At 40.4% G+C, this 19,588-nt stretch overlaps 1 long non-coding RNA gene across 1 annotated transcript; it reads left to right on the top strand.

Annotated features, from left to right (window-relative positions):
* Nucleotides 1-487: 487 nt before the first annotated feature.
* LOC134519373 (uncharacterized) lies at nucleotides 488-16,711 on the top strand. Its single transcript, XR_010072202.1, has 3 exons — nucleotides 488-591; nucleotides 15,424-15,528; nucleotides 16,590-16,711. It is a non-coding gene; the product is annotated as an uncharacterized LOC134519373 (long non-coding RNA).
* Nucleotides 16,712-19,588: the final 2,877 nt, after the last annotated feature.

Consider the following 19,588-nt stretch of genomic DNA (forward strand, 5'->3'; position numbering starts at 1 on the left):
ATTGTATCATCTAAAAATACGCTGAATTGAAAGACCGAAACACCCTTTACTATGTAGCATCACAAGAGCATAGCTACTATAATGTGCAAAATATTGCATTTTTCATTGGCAAGCTAAGTCTGTAGTGCTGCTGGTAAAAAACAGATTGACACTTGGTCATTATTTCTTATCAAGGGTGTTTTACTTGTAATGCTATTTGACAGCTATATTCTAGGTCTGACAGCATTGAACCAGCTTAATTCCCACTGAACTGCTCTAAATACGTGGTATTGCAATCAGTTTAACAACCCCTGGAGGCAATAAAATCTCTCCTTTGAACACACACAAGGGGAAGAAATCTAAGATTTATAAAGGGCAGCGAGTATTCAAGATAGGGGCAAAGTTTATGTGTGAGCCTATAATTGATGTTTCCTTTGTTGGAAAAGAAAGCTTGAGGATACTTTAAGAATTAATCTTTAACAAGTTCTAATCTGCACTAACAAGATCTGCTCAAGATGAGTGAGAGAGAGGTATGATACCAAGAGTTTTGTCAGATTCAGCCAACGATGAAAATTCAAAGGTGCTGTGTAGTTCAGGAACACTTCTGAGCAGGTAAGGAAACTTCACAATTAGATGTGAAATCTGCTAGAGCTCTCTGCCGCAGGTGGGTGAGCGCAGAACTTGTAACCTGGGCTGCTTGTTCTCTACCATCTGTCCACGTGAGCGTTCCTATGGCTGCAAGCACTTCCCATTATCTACCGAACATACAGGATAGGTGGGAAGGTACTTTAAGTTTCTCTGCTCCTTTTGCTCTTGCAACATGTAGTTCGGCAGATCAGGCAGTGACAAAATAAGGGTAGATGCTGATGGGCATATTAAATAGTATCTTACCTTCCAAGGGATACCCAGTGCTTTAAAAAAATACTGTATCGGGTATCACCCATCAATAAAATGTGGCTGCCTCTAGGATGAAGGCTGGTGTCTCTCTAAGAGGATACACTGACAGTCAGGATTTAGGAATAGAACATATAAAAAAAATATTACTTAATCATGTTTGGCAAATATCTGTTATATCTTTTATGTTCTACTTTATGTCCAAAAGACGTCATGAGGAATTTCTTAAAAGGCAAGTTGCAGAAAGATGACGGCCTTCTCTGGATTAACCAATACTTCTTTCACTGTCCCCTGGGACACAGAGGCCTCTCGTGTCATCATTGCTCCCCTTGGTCTGCTTAATTTATAAGATCTGAAGCAAGGTGTCAGGGTGAAGGCCTGATTGCGGTCCTTGCATAAAGGAAAGGAGCGATTGGGCCAGTGGAGGACGCTGACAGGGCAAGAATATGGATTTCTGTACTTCAGTAACTCTCGCAGTCCATCCAGAGTACCGTGCAAAAATATAAACCCTGCCATCGTGTAATTTTAGTAAGATACTGTTAACGCCATAGGAATACTTCATTAAGATGTACACAGGAATCTTTTCCTTACGTATGTAGAAAGAGTATTATGGAAAAGGTTTTCAGAGTGGCTTACGTTTGCAGAGCTATACAGTGCGGGGTTAAAGCATAATCGTCTAAGAGAAGTCTCTGTGTTCCAGGTAACCACCTGACCGCTGCTTTTGTACCTGTAAAGCATCAATCGATATGGGGAGCTTGGGAATAGCCTTCCTAGTGAAGGGGTGAAATAGCCGTGTTACCAAAAAGGGCAGGAAATCTCACGTTAAGCCTAGTTTGTGAGAAGAGCTCTAAATATGGAGAAAACGAGCACGTTTTCTCTGATACCAGAAAAAGTGGATACTGTCATAACATCGGACTGCGGAATTGTATGTGAGGTGGTATCCACTATTGCTGTACAGGTGGCGGAAACTGGAATGGGTGGCTGTCAGACTTCCCAGGCAAAGATTCAAGCAGTGTGCCGTGGTCCGCGGACAGTGTTCCAGCAGGGACAGCCAGTTCCTGAACGTGCCGCTTCCCTGGTGCAGTGCTGCCATGGATTGATGCAGACAAGATGAAGTTCTAGTAATTTTCCATCTGATTTTTTTTTTTCCAGAGGTTACAGAAAACTTATCTGAAATAATTTGTCTGTCAAAAATGTTTCCTTCTAGCTCTGGTGTAGAGATGGTCTTGTCTAAGTAATCATGTCCTGTAGCGTTTTTGTTGCAACGGTTGAGATTTGGGGCTGTCAGTCTGCCTCACTACCGATTCATTTTCCTCCAGAAATGAAGGTCGCCTTCTTTTTAAGGGTTATATTAGCTGGCACTCGGATTCCTATACAAATTCAGTCGAGTATTTGTGACGGCAGGACAGATGGTTGCAGGTCTGATGCTGTAATTGTTTGCATTTAATTTTTCTTAATCAGCTATAAGTCTAATAGTCCAGAGAAAGGGCCCTTACAGTGCTACAGAGAGAGGCCACTTCAGTATGTGAGCGATAGCTTCTCTTCTTATCTGGGAAAGGGGAAGAAGCAAAATCCCTCTTGCCTGTGGTGAATAGGTAATTACAAGGCAGTGTTTCTCTATAATTAAACAATATTACAAAGTGCTAGTAAGATGCTACAAACAGCTGGGCATACCTTCTAGGAATGTGAAAATTACCTGCACTCCAGCTAATGTCAATAGAACTCTGAGAGTTTTCGTCAGATGAGAAACTATCAGGTAGGTGTTGATATCTTTTCATGTTCAGTTATGTTTAACAGGTATTGTCAGAAAGTATTGCATTCAAAGGTTTGACTGCATTCCAGCATGCCCTTAGCCACTGTACCGCTTCCATTGGAAAAACCTGCATTTCCTCTACTGTAGTTTTTGGTTAGTTAGGGGAGTGCTTTCATTTGGCTCAATGACCCGTTGCTGGGTGCAAGGCTCCCATGTAAGTCCAGCTGTAGAACAGTCCTGATCAAATCATTACCATGATTATCAAATACAGTCCGTAACACAGCTAATTTCATTTGGCAAAACAGGCTACCTATTTGTTTTTGACTCCTTTTTTTTAGTGCTCATATTCTACGTTCTGTGAAGAATTTAGCAGTGTAGTTCTATTCATAAGCCCATTCATTATTATAGAATTTGTTAGATTATTTTCTGCTCTTTATGAAGCATTGCAGATAATAAATAATTGACACCTAGGTGAATCTGTCTTCCATCAAGTGCAGTGCCTTTGCTTTTCAAGTTGTTTTTCTAGTGAAAAAAAAAACAAAACAAAACCTGTTGACTCGGTGTTTATTGCCAATAGAGACAAACTTTAAAACTCCTGCCAAACAGGATAGTTTTAAAGACAGAAACTTCACTGTCCCCTTCTCTAATGTTACAGCAGGAGCACGGTTGTCCCTTTCATGCCCAATAGTTTTGCTTTATCCACGCAGCCCACAGGAACAGACTGTCCCTTTCTGCTTGACAGCAAACTGTATGGGCAAAGAGCAACTGTGGTAACTGATGTAAAATTTATGGTAAGGTACTTATTTTTATAATGCAACACTTGCGTTATTCCAAAAGATTTTGTAATCTTTTGCTTCGTGCTAGTTACGTAGTCAAAAAATGGTGTAAAAAAAAAAAAAAAAAGTAGATTTTGAACAGGCTCTTTACTCAATGTGAAGAAGGAAGGTTCTTTCCTGAGTAATTAAAAACAAATTAAGTAGAGGCAATAAATCTTTGTCTCGTACATGAAGGTTTCAGTACAGTGAAATTGCATTTCATTGGTCACAGAATGAATTATAAATGAGACAGTGAATCTAGTGGATCATTTCAAATGACTAATCTTAGTCAACCAGGTAAGCGAAGATGGCTATAAATTGGGTTAATTACTGTAGCTTGAGTTTTAGCTCAACAGCTCTTAATTTCAACTTTCAAAGGCTACACAAACCAATTTTGTACTCTTAGATTATAATGAGCAGTCTTTATTCTTTAATCAGTTCATCCAGTATCTGGCTGTCTACTGTAACATTCCTTTGAAGTCTAGAAAGATCTAACATAATTGAAGAAATGTCGAACTACTTGACTCTCTCTTTTTTTAATATAAAGGAATTAAACATTAATCAGACTTGTGCATCTCAATTAAGCCAATTAAAATTATCACAGAATGTAGTGCACAGAGCAATAGGTAGCTTTAATGTTTGAATACATTATCAACTTTTACCTAATGTTCCTTATTTAAGATATTTGTTACTCAAAAAGGAAACGCATGCAACCCATTAAAGAATGCTACCATTGTTTAAAAAGTTTGACTAACTTCATTCGCTTAGTGTAATTGCCTACATTTATGCACAAGATATGCTAGAATTTGTTGCATTTAGTTAAAAGTAATACCATGGATTACTTCAGGTCTTCCTACGCCAATCTTATTTCCATATTTTTTTGGTGCTGATTGGGGTTTTTTTTGTAAGAAAAATATTATACGCTGTATCTGAATTAATTTCTGTCACAGGGAAGTATGGCTTAGTCTTTACTGGCTGAAGTATATACGCAAAGTCCATATAATTACTAATAATTTGTAACAAGTGTTAATTGATAAACAACTCCCTCTGGTAGCTTAATTAAAGCTGTAGGATAGCAAGGCGATTTACAACTGGGATTGATCTCAATTAGTCAACAAAATCTGTGTAGTCTGTTCAAAGAAGAAGGAGGAAATTTAGCCTAGCGAGGCTTTGGGGATTTTGTCTTGTAGTCTTTTTTTTTTTTAACACGAGAAATAAAAATCACAAAGTATAGTAATGTTTTCTGCAGTGATCTATCTACTGTATACTATGCTTATCTTTTACGCAACCCAGCATTTGTTCTCTCATTTGTTTGTTCGTTGTCAGGTTACAGAACAATATTCAAACATTTCTTTTCATTATACACAATGCGATAAAAAAGTCATTTCATACAGAGATGTACATTTTAGAATAACACCCCCAGGAGACCAGAAACGAGAGAATGAAAAACATTTAAAATATGTCAGTTTTTGATCTTACTTAGAGATTTGTTTATAAACTGGCATTATGCAGCCTTAATTAAAAGATAACACAGGAAAGATGGCATTGGGGAATAACTGGGTCTGTGGAAGCACACTGATCTTATAAAGTCAGCTGTGCTGTTTCAGGATTCGCTACTCTTTTATCATTTGGACTGATAGTAAGAATATAATCTATGAGTACTTGAAATTGCCCCTGTGGAATAAAAAAAGTGTCATCTCTGTTTAAACTAGATCACAGACTGGCTGCAAACAGCTGCTGAAACATTAATTAATTTGTTTGCAAATAAATCATGGATATGTACTAGCTGAAAATACTGATATAAACAAGCATGAATGCTGTGCATCTTAGGTTACCTATGGATCCCTGGTTTGCCTTTGTGTTTTAAGACAACTTTATATGCACCAGCAAAACCAACACAGAGACCAAATAATCTGGAAGAGCTGAGTCTTTTTATTAAAGTTGTCCTATAGATATATCGATGTGCTGAAATGCAGATCAGTTTCAGTGCTTTAAAAAACACACATCCATTTTACATTTGTGTAGGACTGAACCTCATTTAAGAAAGATTTGTTAATCAAAGAGAATGAAATATTTTGGTGGCGGCAAACGAATGTGGGTTTAACAAGTTTGCAGCTAAAAATACGGCTTGATGATTTCAGCGGTGCAATTTATGTTCCTCTGGATCTCGAATGCTCTTTTGTAGCTGTGCAGCGTTCCTCTATCAATTCTGCTTTACCTGGTATGAAAAACACCTGCTTTTCATATACCATCAAGGATGCTGTTTAATGTCGATGGTTTGTTTAAAGAAACAGGCTAAGCGCTAGCTGTGTAGCTTCACTGACCTGGAGCCCAGGCACGTGTGCCCAAACTTGCACTCGTGACAACACGCACGCGTCCTTGGGGCTGGCCTCATAGCAGTTACGGTGCTTCTCGTTGTAAGGGCAAATCCTTGACTCTTCCCAGCGCTGCCCTGGGCTCTGTGGGCGATAGGCAGAGAGGAGGAAGACGACACCGCAGGCCTTGCCCTCTTGACATGAGCTTTATTTTCAAGAGTGGAAAAAATAAAGGTTAGATTCTGCCAAAGGATGAGACTTGCATATGTAACGTGAACCGTGCAGGGGGGGCCTTCGGATACTAATAACTGACTTCCAAGTGGCAGGCTGCTCTGTTCAAAACAGACGTGTTTGTGGAGGTTGGAGGACACGGCCTGGGAAGACTTCGTGGCCTGAATTCTGCGTTCTCAGAGAATGTTGTCTGCATCACAGAGCTGCTGGGGCTGGCTGTTTTACGTATGTAGCTTTTTCTCTGCTTTTTTAAAAGGTTTTGTTTCAAATCTTTTCTAATGTGGCAGGTTTCTTTTTTAGTCTTTGGAAAACTTAAGTGTTTGCTAACAAGAAAAGCCACACTCTAACATGAAAAAATAGAAAACCTGGGGAAAAAGAAAAACTATTTTATAGAGGACCTAGTGTTGTGACTTGATGATGGTATGAATTTGATTTCCCTCCTCCTTCTAGGGTCTATATTTTTTTGTGCACCAGCTGAATTGTCATCTAAAGGATTCTATTCCAAGGCAGATCCCACTATCCAGATGCTCTTGACAGTGGAGGGATAGGCTTTCCTAAGTTTGGCTGATAATTGTTTGAGCAGTATTGATCTTTGGGTAATGACGCTACATCATGCCTAAAGATCACCTCCTCTGCAGACAGTGCAAGCTCTAGCGTTGGTTCCAAGAGCAGTCTTTGACTTCAGAGAAGGTATTCCTGTAAAGCACTCGGAGCGTACCGTTAGCACCTGGATACCTGCTTCATGCCTACTCCCACCCTTCAAGCTTCAGGTCATTTAGTCTTTGTACTTAACAACGTTTTTGCCCTTTGCTTGGGCTCTCAGAAAGCACTGGGTAGGGCATGAGTTCTTTCCAAATTCGAAGCCCATTAGGGTTTTTCAGAGGCTAATGTGACCACTCCAGAAAGTATCAGTCATGTTTGTTTACCACCCGTGCCCCAGGGTTCACCCACCAGCTGCTCCAAGTTAAGCTCTTCAGCTTCTTGTATTTCCACTAGCCTGGCTCTTCAGTGATAGAGTCTGTCTGGAAGCTTGACTTTCATATGTTTCAGGAAAGAAGGAGAAACTTTTACTTTATTTCCACCATAATACCAGCTTAGCTCTCTTTCCGTGGAAGAGCGGAAATGTCGTATTTTATTTTGTGGAGTGAGGGAGGAAGTGTTCATCCGAATATGCAGGCAGTAACTGCATTGCCTGCAGGCCACTTACCTGAGGCTAGCTCTGTGCTCTTACGAGTTACGTTTTTACATGGAGGATGGTGATGGCTTGGGAAGCCAATTTGAGGTCCTTGGCCTAACTGTTCTGTTAGAGCAGGCATGGAGTCTGGACAAAAAGGTTTCACTGATGGTGCTGTTAGGAGAGATTTTATTAATGCTTCCATATTTCCAACTGGAAACTCTAATGACAGTTGTAACCATCATAGTTTTTGATCAAATTAGGGAGGCATAGATTCTGAGAAAGGTCTTTGTTCCTGTATTCTTCAAGAAAGTTGAATTTTCCTTTTTTTATGGTCTACTTTTGAACTTCTATGTGTATACAATCATTTCGGATAAACCTTAAGGCCATTTGTGCTCGTAACAGATAATGAAGTCAGGGGATGAGCAGGGTCTGCGGCACCACTAGCACAGAGAATTTTTACTTGCTTGTCTGGCATTCCTGTTTACCGTACACCATTATAGATTTTTGGTTGTTATGGTGACTGGATTCAGATTGAGTGTCTTCTAATCTAAATATAACATACTGTTTGTGTGATGCAAACTGTTGTGGGGGGTGGAATTTCGCCATGTGTTTGTCATTTGAACTCTCCAAGCTCTCGGCCCACTTATAGGATGGGGTCCAACTGTTCAGTTTACCGCGTTATCTTGCCACAGTCCTGAATAAAGGTCCAATGTCTAGCTTACGGGAAGGAGGCTCTGTTTTTACTGTTTCAGATTTTAGCATTTAATGTAAACAAGAAACAGAAACAAGCTACAATATTTTGGGAAAGGACGATACCAGAGTAATAACCATGCAAAAATTCTGCTCACGGGAATGAGTATATCTTCCTTGAGTTCTTCTGGTGCTGAAGCTCCTAGTGCCGGTGGCACTCATTATTGAAGCTTCTTCCCACTCTTTGCTGAAGATGCTTATTGGGCTGCCATATCGTCTCGTTCTCTGCAAGGTCATAATTTCAGTTGTGGCACATCTTAGGCTAAAATGTTGTTGTCTTGTCAGAATTGACCCCTCCGTGAGTCTCTCGAGGCTGGTTTGTATTTTGTTGTTTGGTTTTTTGGTTGTGGGTTGATTCTTGGTTCTCTCCCCCACCCCTCACCCCCCCTTATCCCCTTTCTCCTGTTTGAATTGCTGTGTGTATGAATCGACTTAAGGAGACTTCAGGCAAAGCTGAAGCAAGAGTTGGGCGTTCTGCCTGGGGGCTTTTCAAGTTACTCTGTGCTGCTGGTTTCTTTGAGAGCTTGGTCACTTCTTTGATCAGCTTTAAAATGCTTTATTTATTTACGTACTTGTTTCCAACCGGTGTCCCCAGCTCTGCTCTCTTTTCCTTCAGGAGCGCAGGAGTCCCTCTGTCAGCACGACCCGCAAGCTGTCTGGGGGCAGGGGACAAGGCGAGGGCTCAGGAACGTGCTGCCAGACCATGAAGAACTGTACTTAGGACCCAAACACAGCCCTCCCTCTGGGTTTGGCTGCTCATTGCAGCTAATTATAATTGTAAATTTGCCCTTAAAATCAGATTCTGTTTAAAGAGCAACTTTTGCCTTGGGGCAGCCTTGTAAGCGGAAAATACTTATCCAAAAAGCAGTTTATTTGGCTTATGATTTCCTGTAATCCCTATATTGTTCTCTAAGATATTTGTATGAGAGTGAAGAGCTGCTTTCCACAGCCCAGCCTCTCCCCTCCTCTTTGTGCCTAATCTTGTGCAGAAACCATTGCCTTTTGTTTTATGGTATCACAGTCAGTTCCCATAGAAATGGCTGGATGCTCCCAACCTTTATGTCTCCGAGCAGAGTCTACCTTTCAAGCCACCACTTCCATAGAGGAGTGGTTGGCTCACATCTCCTCAGGAATTTAGGCTCTTGGTTCTTTCTGTCAGCGTAGGATGATTTAGATAAAATCACTTTGCCTGTGACTACAGCTTATTCTGGGCTAAACAATGAAACATTTTAACGTTGTGGCCGCGCTAGTCAACAAGTTGTTGTGAAGAAGCAAAGAACGGCATTGTGCTTTTAACTGAAGTGTGTCCTGATCACTTGACTGTCTGAAGTCTGGTTCACTATTTGAAATTGGGACAGGGTTATTTGCCCAGTGCTGTGAAGTCCTGTGCTTCTTTACGAGATTTAAATAAATCTGAATTACATGAAGCTATTTGTGTAAAATAGGCCATGGAATAATTGAGTACAGCAGGTGCAACCGCAAGTCCTCCAGCAGGTCTGGAAGACGGGGCTTGAAGCTGCATGGGTTCTAGCTGGGGAATGAGCCACGCAGCTATTGGCACTCATCAAGAGGAAGCAGGAGGAATAACTAAGCTTAGCTAACCCTCCTCATTATCCTATCTGTTCCCGATTCATAAAGAATGAGTTTCTGAACGTTTTGGTTTTTTTTTCCTCAGTTTATATCTTCGGTTCTCGATTAGTGAGGTAAAGATCCAACGAATGGTTTCAGGATCAGTCAGAAAAATGAAAGTGCTCAGATTCCAGCACAGGTAATTTGGTATCGGTTTAAGCGTGGTGGATTAAAATTTACGTAAGCTAAAATGAGAATTGCTTATGTAAGCGTGCAAATGGACATAGATGGCAGTTCAGTGCAAGACTTGGATGGAAGCAAACAGAATAAGTAAAGAAAAACATAATTAAAAAAATAAAAAGGCCCCCAGAATGCCTTTATGTTCCAAAATGCCATATGGTCAATTGCTTGGCATCATCTTCCCGAGCATGTTAGCAATACTCTACAGGTTGCTTCACATCAGTGCCCAGGCAGGAGGCAATGGCTGAAGTAGCGTGATGTGAAATAGGGAGCAGCTTGAATGCTTCCATCCACGTGTCAGCAGTCAGGCAGCGATGGATTGTCATTGCTTCAGAATCAGGTGGTTGTCTTGGCTCTTGCCTTTCAGTAGGAATTGTTTGGATGTAAGTGATGGGATGATGTTTTAACACTGTCCGTCTTAGTGGGGGTGGCAGAATTTTGGGAAGCATCGGTTAAGGTTTCTTTTTTCTATCTCACTATGTATTTGCGTAATGAATAATTGCCATTCTTGTCACAGGGGCCAAAACGTACCTCAAGCTACTTCAGGGTAAGGAGTAAACAAGACTCATAAGTTACGACACATACTCAGAATAATGCAGGGAAACAATGAGGGATATTACTGAAGCAAAACTAATTTTTGTTCTTGTATAACATTCTGACCAGAACAGTGAAGGACATCACAAATCCATTCATTTATTTCAAAATTTGCAAAACAAATCCCTTCTTACACGTAGTATTTGTACAACATGAAATTATTATTCAATAAGTTGACATTTTAAACCTATTACCGCCTAAACCCATCTATTACTGAGCTATTCAGAGCACTAAGTTAACATTTACTAGAACATTCATCCTCACATCATGGGGAGATCAAGCTCAAATCCTTTATTTCATATTCAGATCTTGTTGGGTCAGGATTGAAAACTGCTACCTTTCTGATACTTTACCGAAAAGCCACTCTGAAATCCACAAAAGAATTATTATCAAGTTACTGCAGTTATTCAGCTAGATGTTGACTTTGATATGTCAACTCTCTGATCTTTAATAGAAAATTGATGGTCTTGCCCTGAGGGTCAGTCATATGCATGACCAGGATAGGCCAAGGTTTGCATTAAATTACACCCAGCCTTGCATTCTCATTCTCTGGCAGGCAAAGTCAAACAAAGCCAAATGGATCCCTTGTTAGTTTTGTTTTCTTCATTGTTTTGTGTTGGCATACGGATTTAATTCTGTAATGGGTGACTGCTGGGCACAATCTGCTTTATTGATTTTTCTGGGGAAGGTTTTTGTGAGAGCACCCGGAAGTATAATAACATAAAAGCAACTGGTGCAATTTTTGTTCTTGTTGCAGTATGTGTCTATTATAGCACTTACTCCACAATTGACTGTGTCACAAGAAATCAGGTTAAATCTGTGTTTCCAGAACTTGCTTCCTCCAGCCATGGGCTGAAGTTGTCAATCCCACTGTGGCTTTTTTGGTTCCTATAAATTTTGTACCTGTGGTGACTGCAATGAATCATGCAAACTTTGGCCCTTTTCAGTGCTGTTGGTTGTCAGTTCGTACAAAGTCGCATTTTTAACTTGTCAGAGGAAGGAGCGCTGTATGCAAAAACTAGGACATCCATGGTCTGGGACTGCGTTTCGGATCCCAGCTTCTAAAGTGTCGGCTGAAGCCACAGGGGGTTGGGTGAGCTACCGCTCCATGCATAATTTCTTTGATGGCTGCAGATGAATATGTTGTGTGGCAGCAACTGAAGGAAATGAGGGATATGGAATACATTTTCCAATAAAAAAAAAAATAATACCGTTCTTCAACTTCTGTTTCCTGGAACTGCTATTACGTAAACACCACATCAAAAATGCCTACAGAGACTTGGATGGCACAGCAGCGTCTTCTGGTCTCTTCTGTAGCTTCCTGCAAGGCACTCAGGTTTACTGTTCAATTCACGCTGTTCAAAAGAATGACAGGTGATGAACATACTTCCTTTTATTTTCAGAATGAAGCAAAATTCTCATACCAAATCATCACAGAAGATGACGGATGAGTTTGGACATATGACTCTCTGGATAATGGCAGCAAAGAAAGTCCCATTCCTTTCTGAGTGGAAGTTGGACGATACAGTGGCCAATAAAGTGGGCTTTATCTGGGCTGCCACATGGGGCATCTGTGCCTTAACTAGAGGGTCCCTTTCCTCATAGGAAACCTGGAGAGGGTCCTGGATAGAGAGCAATCTTTTTAGAGATCTTGTCATTTTCTAAGTAGGCTGATCACGGGAAGTCTCCATTTACACAACTTGTGTCTATTGTTTGCGCTAATTTGGTGGCAGGGTTGTTTGGTTGGCTGGATTTTTCAAAGCCTTAGCTGGGAGGCAGCTAGCTCTTGCTGAAATGCGATGGGACCCAACATTCAGAAAACCTAACTGATTTAGGAAGGCAAGTCTCATTGACTTTCAGTAGAACTTAAACATGTAAGTCTCTTAAATGCTTCTGAAAATGCCAACCTCGAATTCCAAATATACACGCTGAGCACTTTCACAGAAGCAAACTGTTCACAGTACGTGCTGCGCAACCGAGTTGTTTCACAACAGATGCATATAAGGCATTTAGCTGTTAGAAAAAGGGGTGTCAGACTTCGGATTTGAAGGAGAATGCACAGGCTAATGTGAGTATTAATGCAGCTCTTAATGCCAAGTTAAGAACGTGAGTGAATATATGGGAATGATTTTTAGGAATAGCCCTTGTTACTGCTTTGATGTGAATCTCCTTCATCAAACTCAGAATTAACTTTGCTGAAGTCAATACGCTTTTGCACCCTTGTAAGTGACTGCAGTCAGGCAACCCTCTAACTATATATGCTGTTATAGAGCAAAACATACAGATTATAAATAACATCAGAGGGAGACCGGGTCCACTTTATCTCTGCAGTAATTCTTCTGATATGCTTTGAGTTACATCAGGATAAATTTGGCCCACTGAGATTAGTATAAAAAAGCAGACAGTGTTTCTTAGCTAGAAAGGTGCATATAAATCCCTGTAACTCTAACTTTGATCAGCTTAACGCTCAGCTTTCTGTGCGAATCCTTTACCTTCTCTTATTTCAGAGCAGCTAATGCTGGCAAATGCCTATTGGACCTACAAAATTACAGTGCTGTGCAGTGCAGGTGCTGTGAAACTCCCAGAGCGTGGAAGTGATGCTCAGATCAAACTGTCTTTCTCCTCCTCCTCGTGTATGAAATTGTGCGGACGACTCCTTCAAATCTCTCTTTCATTTTAGAGCCTGATCCTGTGACCCACTGATCCCTCTCATCTCCCTTTAAAGCTAATGAGAGTCCAAAGTGCTCATCGCCATGCATGGTGCAGGATTAGGCCCTTAATTATCCTTCGAAATAGTCATTCCCTTCTGGGTGGTGAAACGGTGGCGTTATCAGCCTTACCTGGTGATGGTAATATCTCTTCATGTTTGTCTAAGAGGCCTAGCTATAGATCTCGCTTTGTCAAGACAAGGAAAATTTCTGTCCCCACACCCCACCCCCCCTGCCCCCGCAACATCGTACACATTATACAGCAACGTATGGCACCAGCCAGTTTTCGTTTTGTCCCTTAGGAAAGAAAAGATTGTATCCACTCTTTAAAATAGCTCATCATTTAATACTTTTCTGTATAATTAGGAAATGATGTTCATCTGACAAAGTACATTCATTAAATAATTTCAAAATAAGCCAGAGGCATTGTTTAAACCTAGTGTCAACATAAACTGTAAAAAATGTGCAGAATAGTTAAATTTTAGCCAAAAGTGTGTGTTAATGGAGCAGGCACACTAAATGTTTTTTCTGCGTTTTAAGGCATCGAACTATCTTTTAGTGCAAGTTCTGCCTCACAGCCAGATCTGGCCCCTTCTTCACCCTAGCCCTTTCATCTCCCTTTGTTCCATGTCTATGCTGAGACTGAGATTTTCCCACCTCTCTCCGTCTTACTGTGGCTCTGAAAGATGATTGCCTTCCGGTGAAGCCCTTTCCCCTTCTTCTGTACCCAAGCTCCATGTTCAATGAACATCAAAAAGCCTTATCATACCCTGATGGTTTAAATCTTTAAACAGAGAGTAACAGCCTGAGTACATCCAGACCCCTCACATCCTATAGTCTTGTCACTATGTGTTCCTGCAACAATTACCAGGAGAGGGAGGCTGCGGAGTGAATCAAGTAGCGTGTGTTGTCTCCCTGGACTCCATGCTGATGCTCTGATCAGGACTTCAGCAAAATTCTGTTTGAAATGAGAATAGACTAATTTTCATCAGACTCTTCTCAGAGGAATCCCATGTGGGCTAGCATGCCAAGGGTCATCATTAGAAAACTGCCTTCAAAAGAGCTGAGGTTTCTTGTGGCAAAGCTTTCTCCCTTTACTAAATTTATAAACATTTATGTAAAAATGTATACATTAATTGTTCAGCTTCCTTGTATGCCTGCGAAATAATGCCCAAAAACATACTCGAAGAAATACACTTGTAAAAATAGCCCAAGTAAGGACAAAAATGTCCTCATTTTGACTGAAAATTCAGAATACTGTGATCAAAGGATGCTGTAACTCCCAGCTGTTCAAAGGGACTTATATTAAAAAAAAATCAGATGTGACCAAGAATAGAAAATAACTCATTAAGAGCTTAACTAGATGATGACAGGTGAAGCCATCAGTTCCTTAAACAGTGTAACATTTTTCTAAGCAGTTTCTGCTACTTTTCTTTTTTTTTTCCCCCCTGGAATCAATTTATACTTTCTAGAAATAATTATGAGATCAAGTAAAGTTTGTCTGCCACAGAAAATAAACATACACAAGCCACTGGGCTGTGGAGTAATTAAGACATCACTTTACTGCATTTGCATTTTTGTAAGCATAGAAAAAATATTGAATTTATTTTACACTTCCCATTTATCAGTTTTCTTCTGAAGTAGTTGCCGTTCTTAAAAGGCAAAAGAAAGGTAATGGGAACTCTATAAGAAGAACAACGATCCCTGGAAGTTTAAGCCTTCAGACATAAAGAAAAGGTCTTTTCTCTGTCTTTTGAGACTTACAAGCAATGAATAGTAGGTGGATATGATTCTCTCCCCGTTTTTATAGCTATTGTTTAGCTACTACAGTGTTTGTAAAATACATTAAAAAATCTTTATAATTCTCTTAAGCAGCTTAAATCCCTTTTCACTTTCCCCAGGCAAAACCTGATTCACTTGCATGTTTTTGGGCTCTGACCTTCACAATGCTGATCTCCCAACAGTAGTAGCCAGTTTCTTATTCTTTAAGTGCTGGAGGAATCATGAAAAATTCAGACACTGGGTTTCCCTGAGACCAATCTGGTGGCTTTGTCTTTGTGCTAACTGCTGCTTTCTATGCATCATTCAAAAGGTACATACTGTTGTCAGCCCCTGAACTGCTACTTGGTGTTAAACATGAATATTTGTAGCTTAGCAAGGGACTAAATTTAAAAAAATTAATATTTGACAACCTTTGAGAAGGCATTACTGGCATGAAACTATACGAATGAAAGACTGTATTTGTGAAAAATGAAAACTTTCTTCACTGGGGCAATTCTAAACATTATGAGATTTGTTTTGAAATAGCTCTGATTGCTGAACTTTCTTCTGGATACACAGATTATGATCGTACCGAAGAAAATACTACAGCAGAGTTGTTTTTTCCTGTGTACTGCAGGGGGAAAATTCATTCTGTGCATGTGCCACTAATCCTGGCTGACCAGAAAGCAGAGAAAGATGGTGTATGGCTTATTCCAGCTACACATCAGAGATACATCCAATGGTAAAATTGCCTTTTTCCACATTTCTTAATTAGAAATAGAATCGGCTGCAACTAATAGAATCTCTTATTAGTAACAGAAAGAATTGCTAGCTCTCTAGTTCAAGTGGCATATCTGCATAACTTATAGCCTTAAGAGCTTATAGAGTCACTCTCACTCCTGGCAGAATGCCTTTTACTCTCCCATATTAATGAGTTGTTCTAAATTTAGTCTACTGTGACAAACTAATATTAATACAGTATTTTATGGCCCAGAGCATTGTTAATGGATAAGAATGAAACACTAAATCAAAGGAAGGGGAAAGGAGGCAAGATTACTTAGTATGATTGTCAAGATATAAGATAATCCAACTATGTAGATATTAAGACTTAAATATAATACTCTGCTTATAGATTTATATTATGTGAAACATTTTCTATTATTTTAAATCCTTGCAGTATTAGTTTCCTATTTTCAAGGGTTTATAACTCGGCCATAAAAATTCGCTCTGGGCTGAAACTTGGCATACAAGGTCTTAACCTGGGAGCAGTTTTTTAAGTAAATTTTCAAACAAATCTGTATTTGCCTTTGGTAAAAGTGGGACAACAGTCAACATACGGCTACGGGCTTTGAAAACTTTTATTTTCATGACAGGTCTCACAATAGAATGGGGAGTAATAAGCCAAGCAGCGAAGAGCCTGTGGTGGCATTTAATTGCTCTTTTTGTGTTATTTTACTTTTTTTTTTAATTGCAAAATATTAACAGAACAACATATTTGACAGGCAGTGGCTCTTAGATGTCAGAGCTTCTTCCACTGAAATCAAGGGGAGTTTTGTCATTGTTTGAAGGGGAAGTAGGATTGGGTACTTTGCTTGGTAGCTATTTTATAGTGATGATTTTGATATCTTAGTATTTACCTAAATAGGTATTTGTATGGCTATTATTTAGATATCCTTTTGCAGGAGATAAAGACTTTATGAGGGATTTTTATATGACTTAAATAGCTGTGTATTATAAACACGCACATGCGTACATATGTACAAATACATTTCATCCGCGCAACCTAAAGCCACGTCTGAATAGGGTTGATCCATATACATGTGTGAATTTAGAAGAAAAGCACGAGACCTGAACTGATGGGAGGAGCTGTAAACTGTGCCAAGCGCGTACGACGCCTGCCAGAATGCTGTCCGTTGTGAGGCGTATCACGGATTTCCATTGAAAACAGCAGGCAACAGACAGCAGCTGAGCAGATGTGGAAGCATCAGGTCAGCAATGAATCGTACAAAGCGCAAGTAGACATTTGCCATTACTGAAAATCCGCCATATATGAGGAGGAGTAATAAAGTCTTTTGGCTGGCTAATGGCTCAATGGATTTATTTTTTTTTCCCCAAACAAAACAAACTTTGGAAATGGTATACAAAAAGTAATTTTTGATTTATTTGATCTCTGACACAAATATTTGGGAGATAGAATTTAACCCCTCATTTGACTCTTTGTTCTCAGATTCGCATGGATTAGGAAGTTTTATCTGTTGTGTTTACCGGAATGAACAGATTATTGAGGGACTCTTGAGTAGACTCAAAACTCGAAAGACCTGGGATGTGCAGTTCAGGTGCACAGCAGGTCTTGGAAGAAGACAGTTCTCTCAACCTCATCTGCGTCATGCTGCAGAGCTGACAGGATGGAAGTTGTCTTTGTGCAGTTGGAGAAACGTTCCATTTGACACTCTTCTCAAGGAAATGTTTAGAAAAAATGAATCTACTTTGTAGCCGCTGGTGTGAATTTAACCCCCTGTTAGTTAGACTGCGTCCCGTGCTGTTGTGAGCTGCTCCTTTGAAACATGCAAAGCACCTGAATGGTTGGTTGTGGGATAGGAACTTCTCTGTGAAGTCGATTAGTGTTTCTGTGAGTAGTGGCATAACTTGCAATTGGTGTCATTCAGAAAGAAGAAAATCTCTCTAACTCCAGTGAAGTTTCTGTGGATAGGGAGATTACGGAATCAGCAGGTGTCTAGCTAGCACAGAAGCCCAGCACAAACTAGGCTTTTAATTTTTGTGCCAGCCAGATAAGAAACAAAGTGTGCAGAGAAGAGCAGAGGAATGAGGAACCCGTGCTCTTCAGCTCTTTCTGCAGCTCTCCACGCTCTAGGAGGAGGGTGGGTATTGGAGTTGGGTGCGTGGTTCTGCCCAGGGCCCCGCTGTCAAACTAATGACAATAAATTTCATGGTGGTGGCAGATCCATGCCTGGCTGGGCAGGGGGGACGGCAGAAGTGCAAGTTGCACAGCTCGGGTAACAGAGAGAGCAGTGGTAGGGGGCTGTAGCTCGCTGGAGGCAGATTTTAACGAGCTCCTTCACAAACTGGGCAGAATCATTTCCAGCACAGTGCTTGTTTCGGCACTGATTCAGTCTCCGTAAGACCCCTACATGTTCACAGAGAACCACAGGCTAGAATCTATCTAAAACTAATGTAATTTGGAATAAAATCACAAGAACTGGCACTAAGGGATTAGCTGCCTTGCATATCGTGTTGCTGAAGTTATAGCGAGCCACTAAGGTGGGTAAGATGCAGCCAGGGCTGGTTGCATCCCATCCCATAGCGTTGAGTCTTTCTGCAGCAGCAAAGCCCTGTTTATTCAGGTTTGCTTCATTGTGCAGGATGCCGGTACTTTCCATGTTACGCAAATTATGGAGTTCATTAATCTTCATATACCATAATTAAGTCTGTTTAAGTCTACAGTGTGTTCTATGGATTCCTGTTAGTGGGTGTTTGGGGAGCAATGGATCAGCGTTTTCCTTGCTCTCCCTGCCGGTACCAGGTCTTTACCAAGCAGAGCTAATGATCCATCCAGCCAACTTTGTCCCTTGAATCCTGGTCATGTACATGTTCGCTGGAGAGTGAGCAAACTGCCGTTTTGGGGATGGATTGTTACTGAAAACTGTCCTGTTGTATAGAAGTCAGGATGAAAGGGAGGCAAATACAATCTTTTGTCAGAACTGAAAATGATTCCTACACTTGCTTTGCACTCTTATAGAAACATAAAATAGATCATTGACATTTTCTGTATTTGGATAGTATTTTGGTCTATCTTTTACCTCCTGCTGGCTTTAATTCCAGTCATGCAGCTGTGTTCCTGCATACTCGTGTGAAAAATCCTGTCAACGGAGTCATGTCAAATGTCTAAGGACTGAGTGGCCCGTCCGGGTTATGAGTGAGCAATCACTGTCAGTGAAGCATTTCTGCATAGCACCTTTAACAGCTATTGATGTTACTGATGCATGATATAAAGCCCTGCTTGTGACACACCTAGAGGGTAATTTTACATGGTAGTGATTTATATTCTGCACAAAATAATCTCAACCAAAACTTAAATTTTCCATTTTCTTAAATATCATCCTCTCCCTTTTTCTCCCAGTTTTGGTGGTGTTTTTTTGTTGTGGTTTTTTGTTTGTTTGTTTGTTTTTGGTTTTTTTACCACTTCTGGCTTTTTTAGGTGTAGTTATGAAGATAAAACCAAAGGAGTCAGAGCAGCGGTTTAAAACGTGCTCTGGCACCATGCATCTCTGTTGCATAGTGTTTCATTTGAGAAACTTGAAAGGAGACTATTTTTTAAGAGGTAAGTGTTAAGCATCTTCTAAAAGTGAGGCTTCTCAAAGCTGTATGAGGGTAGCCACCCAGAACTGGATGCCCTTAGATTTGCAGGCTCTTGTGAAGTCTTGCCGTTCTTCGGCATTGTTTTCCTTTGGAGTGAAAATCTTCAGGCCTGTGGAAGAGCTCCCACTTCGGGTAGTGTAGAAGAAAAAAAAAAAATCCAGCAGCTGTCAAGATCTGGCTATTTCCCATGCACAGAGTGCTGATACCTCCCGTCTTATGAATCGATATGTTACTAAGATGGATTGAAGGAGGAAGCCTCAAACTAATTCACATGACTGCCTACTCGCTGTAGTGGGCAGAATAGCTATTTGGTAGCAGTAACTGTAAAAGTAATTTTTAATGCTTTATGTTTTATTTCATATACCTTTAATCAAACGTAAATGTTTTATTTTTCAAGAAAATACTGAGGGGCACAACCTTAAAGA

Source organism: Chroicocephalus ridibundus, chromosome 8 (genome assembly GCF_963924245.1).
Source record: "Chroicocephalus ridibundus chromosome 8, bChrRid1.1, whole genome shotgun sequence".
Lineage (NCBI taxonomy): Eukaryota > Metazoa > Chordata > Aves > Charadriiformes > Laridae > Chroicocephalus > Chroicocephalus ridibundus.